This window comes from Vigna radiata, chromosome 8, assembly GCF_000741045.1.
Source record: "Vigna radiata var. radiata cultivar VC1973A chromosome 8, Vradiata_ver6, whole genome shotgun sequence".
NCBI lineage: Eukaryota > Viridiplantae > Streptophyta > Magnoliopsida > Fabales > Fabaceae > Vigna > Vigna radiata.
In genome coordinates, this window is record NC_028358.1 from 4,244,533 (window position 1) to 4,253,667 (window position 9,135).

The 9,135-nt window shown below is 29.1% G+C and overlaps 1 long non-coding RNA gene across 1 annotated transcript; it reads right to left on the reverse strand.

Annotated features, from left to right (window-relative positions):
- Window positions 1-2,983: 2,983 nt before the first annotated feature.
- On the reverse strand, window positions 2,984-5,560 carry LOC111242356. The gene is made up of 2 exons (XR_002669230.1): window positions 5,357-5,560; window positions 2,984-3,211 (listed from the first exon to the last, which is right to left on the reverse strand). It is a non-coding gene; the product is annotated as an uncharacterized LOC111242356 (long non-coding RNA).
- Window positions 5,561-9,135: the final 3,575 nt, after the last annotated feature.

The following is a 9,135-nucleotide window of genomic DNA, read 5'->3' on the forward strand; positions in this document are numbered from 1 at the left end:
GAGTTCTTATGGGTTAGGCTTCCGAAAAGTAAATGCATTTTGGTGATATGGGTAGCCAAATCAATTCCTTTAAGCTATCCTTCAACTGTATAGTCCCATACCTATACAGTCTCCAGATCCCTCTCATTCCGGTGTATGTTCGATTCGTCCATGTGCCCCTTCCACTCGAAGCCTGCCAGGAGCCGCTCCTTGTCCGTGCCCCCTTGCACCATGCTTCTTGCACCGGCGATCACTCCCCGCCCTCGTCAGTGCCCGGGTGTCACAGTGCGGACTAGGGTTTGTTGACTTTTTGTGCGACCAAAAAGACTTTCAACAGATGCAGAGGAGAGAAGACGGATGAGGGGAAAAAAGGGAGGAAGAAAAGGGGAGTGACTCACCCAGAGTAGTAATCCTTAGGCAGGTAAATGTCCTTTAGAAGACCAAATTGACCAAATGGTCTGCGAAGATCCTCGGGCCTAAAAGTCGTTGGTTGGAACATAGACCAGGTCGAAAATTTAAATGAAAGAATGAAGGTAAAAATATAAACGAAAGGGAAAGAAACACGCCTACAGTCGTGGCGAAGGTTACAAACAAGAAGACTAGCAGGGAGATCTTGTTGTCGGGGACGGGGAGGGTAGCGGCCTTTAGGGCTGGGACTCCTTCCTCTGTGTCTTCTACTGTAACGTGGAGGCGAAGGACTATAGCTCCTTCCTTTCATCTCTCGTGTCGCTTCTCTTCTTTTTTCTTCTGCCTGCAACTGCGATCAATCCCTTTCCCCCTCTCCTGCTCCTGATCTTTTAACACACCAAAACCCAATGTCGCCATCACTTCGCGCCTCATCACCTTCCTCTCGCGAGTTTGTCTTCTCATAGGAAGGTCCAAAAACAAACCACAAAATCGCATCTCCTTCGTGTTCGTGGAGTGCCTCAAATCTCTACGCGCTACCTTCATTCAAACCTGCAACCAAGGACAACACAGAAGATCCAGGAAAAGCCCCAAATCAAAACCTTAAGTCGTGATCTTCAATTCGCATGTCAATTCGTCCATAACTGCGAGCAACGTTGGTATGTCTTCTCTGAATCAAGATTCACACCTGCAGTTAGCGAATGTGACTCAACACAGAAACATCTCAACAGCGGCACAAAGGCAAACAAGATCATGCAAAGGCAAGCAAGATCGCGCCTATACCTTCTTCTGTAATTAAGGAACACGTTAGAAGGAACATCAGTAAATTATGACACGTAACCACTCATGGCTGCCAGATCATCACTCCATTAACTCCGTTTGATTATATTTAACAGAAGGGACTAATTTGACTCAAAATTTTAAAAGAAATGACCCATTTCAAACACTTTTAAAATGAGAGACTAAATTAATATTTGTCAACAAAATTGGAAAGAAAATTGACTATTAAACCTTATTTAAAACATTTTATTACATCTAATCAACTATTTTATAAGCTCTTACAGTTACTTTATTAAAGCTTATGAATTAAGAAGAAAAATTCAACAAACATAAAAAAATGTTACAAATGCCTCCAGAGATTCTTTTCATTTTCATTGTATATGTAACCACATCTTTTGTATTTATAGAGTCTTTTTTTTTTTCCTCTTTTTTACATATTCTTGTTAATGAACTTATCTCTTAGTAAATAATGCAATTTTTTTTATCATTCTATACGTTTTTCTAACACGTTTATAAAAATGAGAAAATTTGTGGATTGAAAACTTTTGGAATTGTATAATTCACTTATTTATATGAATCGAAAACAATGATGACTTAAATGCATTTTTTTTTTCTTTTAATTCTTCAAGGTACATTTTCTAAACTCTCTAGAAAATAATATCTCAAATATTATAAAAGTATATTTAAGATTATATAATATATTTCTTGACGTGTAAATCAAGATTACTAAAAAGTCCATTCCCATAATTTTCTAAATGGACTAATGAATGTTACAATTGAGTTCTATAAAAATAATTATCTTATTATCTATACTATTACATTAAGGAGATACTATCGTTTGTTAACTTTCTTTAGTGTTATTTTTAATTTAATAATTTTATCTTTTTAATAAATAAAAAATAATTTACCTTTCTAGTTAATAAAATAAATAATTAAATATTTTATTCTTTTAAAAATAAAACTACATAATTTTTCTAATACAATTCTTACAAAATTTTTATATATATATATATATATAACACTTTTTGGATTATCTTACCTATATTAATATTTTTTATTATTATTTTAATAATATTGAGGTTATTAATTATAATTTATTGTTATTAATTTATTTGTGTCAACAACAATATTATCAATTATTACCTACTATGAAATTGTCATAGTTGAATATTATTAATTTAATCAGGTTAAGAAATGTTATCAAATTTCACACAGTTTAATACAATATTGATAATCTAATACAATATACAATGGCATACAATATCATATTATTGTAATTTAAAAATTAGATATTTTATTTTCTTTAACTAAGTAGAGTTTCTATTCATGAAATTTTTCAAAAATTTAAAATTTTACTAAGTTCAAAATATATTATAAAATTGTAAATGTTAACTATTTAATATTAAGGATAATTAATCAAGAAATACCCATATAAAAAAATCAAAATATTTCAAAAGTTATTAAACAATCCTTTTGCTAAAGATTTTGAATTAAAAAAATCAGTCCGATACACATTACATTTCAATTATCCTTTTCTTTAAAAAAATTAAGTAGCGTTACATAGTCGATTCTAAGTTATATATATTATTTAGTATCATATTAATGTAAATTTAACCAACATTGTTATATATTTGTCAAATATTATAGCATCAATAAATTTTATATGCATTGTCAAATTAAAATAAAAAAAAGTTACAAGTTTTATATTAAAAATACACAAATAGTTATGTAATAATTTGGTTTAATAAGTAACTTTAACTGTGACATCCCAAAATATGTAATAATACTAATAATATAATGAAGATATCATCATCCAAAATAAAGAGAACAGCTAGGGGTATAACTTACGATTAATCAGAGGATTACAGTCATCCAGAGTGGTGTAATTAAAACTCTTAACCACAATAAAGTATTTCAAAATAATCTAATAAGCGTCTCCAAATAACATAAAAATAACTAAATGAAATCCTAAAAAGAACTAAGTCGCAGCGTCAGCGTCTCCCAGCACTTGTTCCACTGGAACCTCCTCAAGAACATCTGCTCCCATCTAAGTGGATGATCATCGCAAGAGAAACATACCCAAGCAACATACACACAAAAGTAAGGGTGAGCTAGATGAACAAACAATATACATATAGTCCAGTTAATCAATGTCATCATGCTTAATTACATATAAAAGAACAAGCAAGGCATACCAATCAAACCAAACATCAAATACTCAACGTGACTCATCCGAATTTTTGTATAACTATCTAGCTATTGGTCGTCTTTGCACTTGCATAGTTCAGCTGGCCCATCCCCAACACTATGCAAGGTAAATCCCCCAATCTGTCTATGTCTAAACTCCAAGATTATAGACGATGACCTCCCTCTACTCTCACCACTCACATTGTTCTTCTCTATTTGAGCATGAACAATGCTTTGAGTGTAGGGATAAACATACCATTTCAAAGCTCCCAACATTATACAGACAACAACAACATCTCTACAATCACATCCACTCATCTCACCCTGAGATGTTCAATTCACACTCAAGTTCATCAATTCACAGTCATGTTATTTCAAGCAACACAAGTCACCTAGATAGACATACATACATGACATTCTGTAGAGCAAACAACGTTAATCAATCGATATACCTTAACTAACCAATCACAAATCACCAAATTATAACATCTCTCGCAATAAGATACACATTGCTCAATAATATGCGTTGCTCATAAATCACAAGGCTATATAGCACAATTCAATACATTCCACACTAAATCTCAATAATAAACATTATCTCGTCAAAGACAAAGTTTTACTACACTATATAAAATATTACGACTTAAAGTAAATTCCCCAAAACATATAAAATTATTACGACTTTAAACTACAACTACAATACTTATAAATATTAAACTTTATTATTTATTCTCTATACATGGTAATTCCTCGTGTTAAATTATAAAAATATTTATACCAACTCTTAACTTATATGAATATATTGAGAAACAAAACAACGTGTATGCTAGTTAAAAATTTAATCTGACATCAAACTTAATAGTTTTAATATTTATAATATAATATAATATTAAATATAATTTATCCGGTCAAGTTTTCATATATATCCGTTATATATTTATATAAAAGTTATATATTATTTTATAAAGTATGAGAATCATAAGAACAAATATTCATTTGATAAAATACAAATATAATATACTATTTGTAAATCTTCATTTTTCCTAAGTGCATCAGAGTACAACAGCTGGAAATTACTCTCCTACATGATTCTTAACTCATATTCTCTTTCTTTCTTTATTTATTTTAATCATGGCCCACTTCTTTCTATCATTCCCTGTACCTTATTTTTTTTCTACTCCACCAACCACTTTTACGTAACCCCATAACCTTTTGAAAAGCTATTTTGTGGTTAACCATTATTCATCCTTTCTCTTTTTTTTTTGTCTACAACTATAACCAAAAACCCATTTACCATTTCAGGAAAAATTATAACTATGCTAAACCCGTCGCATTCTTGTAACATTTTCTGCACTCACTCAAGATATAAATATTGTATACTACCCATCACAATTTCCTTTGGAACATAAAGGTTCAAAAAAAAAAAAGAAAAAAAAGAAACGACTATTAATCCTTATTCATTCTTTTTATTATGGTCATTCTCGTAATATAATTGTTGTACCAAAAGATTAAACCCCAACCAAAACTTGTTACACAAAAATAAACCTCACTAACTATATCCATTCCATCCTATCATCATTGACCATGAAGACCATATTCACCCAAAAAAAAACTATTACAGAGGCTTAAATCCAAACCCAGCATCTCAATTGCGCAATCCAATTAGTACCAAACCAAATAAGTAAAAGAGTAAAAATTGCATTCCAAACAACACATTATTTTCAACTTCAACAGTCAAACATATACTAAAACATATTTAATCCAAAAGTAACTAGCTCCCCATATCTGGAAAACTTCACAGTTTACTTGACAGGGACACTCTAAACAGCGCTACTCACAGCAAATTTCAAAAACACCCTATAAATCACACAATGGTGATAGAATTAGCTTTTTAGGCTAGAAATTACCACAAATTTGAAGTAGAACGCTTCTAATGGCATGCATTCAGTAAAATAGCAATGTCCTAGGTTCTAGAAACAACGGAGAAAAGGGGAAAACTACTTACCGGTGAAGATCGAAAATCTAATTGGATGTTTGCGAAGCTCTCTACGCCGCGGTCACTTGAGCACCACCTAATCCAACATGCAATAGCTCAGTGAGTGAGGAGGTTAGAGAAAAGGCAGAGAAAGTAAGGGTTTGGAGTTCTAGAGAGAGGAACGTTATTGATAAAATGGGTTTCAGTTTTTCTTTTCTAAAAACTTGACAGAAACTATAAATTGTACTCTTTTTAATAAAAAAAAACCCTCTATTTTATTTTAATTCATTTTTCACCCCACTTTTTTAATATATAAATATATTATATTTCTTAGGTTCTTACATTAATAAGATCAATTATACAATAAAATATAAACTTTCGGTAATCAAATTAATTTTTAAAGCTACCGAAATACAATTTTGTTGCTATTTTTAATACTTAACAACTGAATAATTAAATATTATTAATAAATAATTTAGATGTGCATATAGTGGTATGTATGAAATATAATTAGAATCTTAATGGATTTTAAAAACAAATCATATCATGAAAGATATGATAACGAGTTTAAGATAAAAGAAATGCGATAACTGATGATACAAATTAAATTAAGATATTATTATTATTATTATTATTTTATTATTATTATTATTATAATAAAGAGAAAAAAAAGGCATGATATTTGAAAAAGAAATTGTTTTTTCTAATCTTTTGTTCTTCATGTATAACCTTTTTCTTTTGAAAATTCTACTTACCTATTAGAGTATAAATATAACTTACTATGTACATACTTTATAAATGACTTTAATGCAGTAGGTATATTTCTATCTCACTTGTTTTTTGATTTTCATTTAAATAACTTTTATTTAGTACTTTTACATTATTAAATGATATTAGAAAAATATTTGTGGATAAATATCATATCACTACTTAAAGATTTAAATATATTTTAAATTCTATAAGATTAGCTTGTTTTGGTTTTAGTTTTTAATTATTAATATTTATCCCTTTTAATTTTTAGAATTATTCTTTTAAACCCTTTTTAAATAAATAAATAATATTCATTTTAATAATTTATTTTTTTAAAATATAATATGTTGATATTATATAAATCTAAAAAAGAAAACAAAATTCCAATTTTTAATGGCTATAATATTTTTCAAAGTTACTGAAATTAAAATTGTTTATTCTTTTTTTAATATATGAAAAAAAAGTAATTGATATATAATTTAGATGTGTATCTTATATACTGGAATATGATAATCTTATTTGATTACAACATTAAATTATTGATATTGATAATAAAAGATAAATTAAGATATTAAGATATGATTATATTCTAATACACAAGAAAATCAAGAAACAAGATATCGAAAAGTGAAATAGTTATCTTTTAAATATTTGTCATAAATAAAAGGCCAGAGAATTGAAAAAAAAGTGTAAAAAGAAAGGTTTGTCGTTGAGAAAAGAAAGTGGCAAAGATGAATGGTAATGGCGGAAAGAGATGTTGGAAGAGTGAAGAAGGGATGAAAGAGAAGCGGTTATGCTGTGAAAGAAGAAAAGATGATGAAGTTAGGGTTGAAGGAAGAGAGAAAGTGGTAAATGAGTCTTGCTCTGTGTGGAAAAAATGTGATGAGAATGGTTCAAATAAGAAAAGAAAAGCAGCATGGGAAGATGCAGAGATGGACCCAGAAATTCAACATTTGATAGAAACTATATGGGAGGTTGATAACTGTCCCCCATTGCTAACAGGAGAAATAACTCTTCAGCTAAAACCACCGTCACCATTGCCTCCAAAACCAAAGTTACAGAGAGTTTACAAAATTCAAGATCTAATGTCACGCCCTAACCAAGGACCCTCGTCTTCTCTATAGTTCTCGTCAAACTACAACCATCTTATTCTCCGACTATTGTTTGGTATGTTTTTTTCTGAGAATTTTATGTTCTTATGAACACTTTTAGTTTAAGTTTTTAGAGAGTAAAAGTTCAAGTTATCCTTTAATATTGGTTAACATTCATGTACAATCATCTCTTCATTCTTAAAAATATTTCTGATGTATAACAGACATATTCAGGTCTGTAATATTCTTTTATCCCAGAAAAAAGTTCTACGTTTTATCTCATAAGTCTAATTTTATTTAGATGTTTTTATTTCTTGAAATCTGAAACCCTCTTATACGACTATATTCTTTTGATTGTTTGAGTTTCTTTGGATTTGAATATATGAATATTTTGAAAATCTCTAATTACAAGAATGTTCAAGAACTGTCATCCAACTTCTTTAATTTAAGAGATAAAGGTATCGTCAGTTTTTATTGGAAGATAAGTCAGGTCTTATTTGAAAAAAAAAAATTGAAACATTCATACATTATTACCTAAATAAATTCATATTATAATGTGATTTATTTATGATATTTCTCCAAATAAGTATAGTAAGTAATTAGTTTTTCACAAAAAAATTGTAGAAGTTTCCTGTCATAAGCAATTCACAGAAAAACTCCAATAGAAAAGTATTTGTAATTGTGTTATCTGGAATAATGTATTGATATATTTATTTATGTATTCATAAAACTCGTCGCATTGATCTTTGTTTCGAAGGCAATAATAATCCTTGTTAGATAGAGAAACTATCATGGTTTTAAAAATTAAGAAACATGGTAACATCGTCACCACAGAGGCTTCACAAACTACAAAATTTTAATTCAGAGCGTTTTATAAAACCTTCTATAGTAGTATGCGCACAATATGTCAAAATTTAAGACTCAAAATCTGGGTGTTATAAGATCTATATCACAAGAATAAAAAGTTTATTTATGGATAATATATAATATTTTTAATTAGTTATGAAAACGAATATATATATATATATATATATATATATATATATATATATATATATATATATATATATATATATATATATATATATTGGGTTTGCTAACTTGCGTACGCCTGTTTTTCAGTTGGTACATTTTAGCAATGTGTACCGGGTTTTAATAGACAAAAATATCCTTATATATCATTAATTCTAAGTTTTAAGGTTAAGGATATTTTAATAATTTTCATTCTCAAAATTAAAAAAATAAAAAAAGAAACTCCTAAACCCTTACCCACCTCTCTCATTCCTCTCAACCCTTTCTCCTTCATCTCTTTCATTCCAATCTTTTCTCTGTCATCTCTACTCTAGCTCCAATAAAAAAAATCACATACACTTGCCTTATTTTAATAATTTTCATTCTCAAAACTAAAAAAAGAAACCAAAAACCCTTACTCACCTCCTTCATTCCTCGCAACCGTTTCTCCTTCATCTCTCTCACTCAAACATTTTCTCTNTCATCTCTGCATTAGCCCCAACTAAAAAAACACTCATTATTAAACAATTTACTTTTGTAAAGAGTTGAGTGATTGACATATTCACCTTCCGAAAAAAGTTCATTCAAAATCTCTTTAATTTCATTATCTTCACTATATATATTACAGCTGATGGGCACAACTTGCACCAAGACTTATGAGCATCCTTCCTTTACATTCTGAGACTACTACGTATCATTGCTCCGTGGCCATTTAATTTTTTTGGTAGAAATTCATTAACTTGTTTTCCTTTACTAAAGAAAAAACAAATCAAAATACAATAAAATTCTCAACGATAAAATCAAACAATAAAAATTCTAAATCTTGAAATTTTATTTAAAATTATATAAAGAAAAAATTAGGTGCTTTGATTTTTTTATTTATGTAAGTATTTTTTTCTCTAACCATTTTATTTAATAATGAGTGTTTTTTTAGTTGGGGCTAGTACAGAGATGACA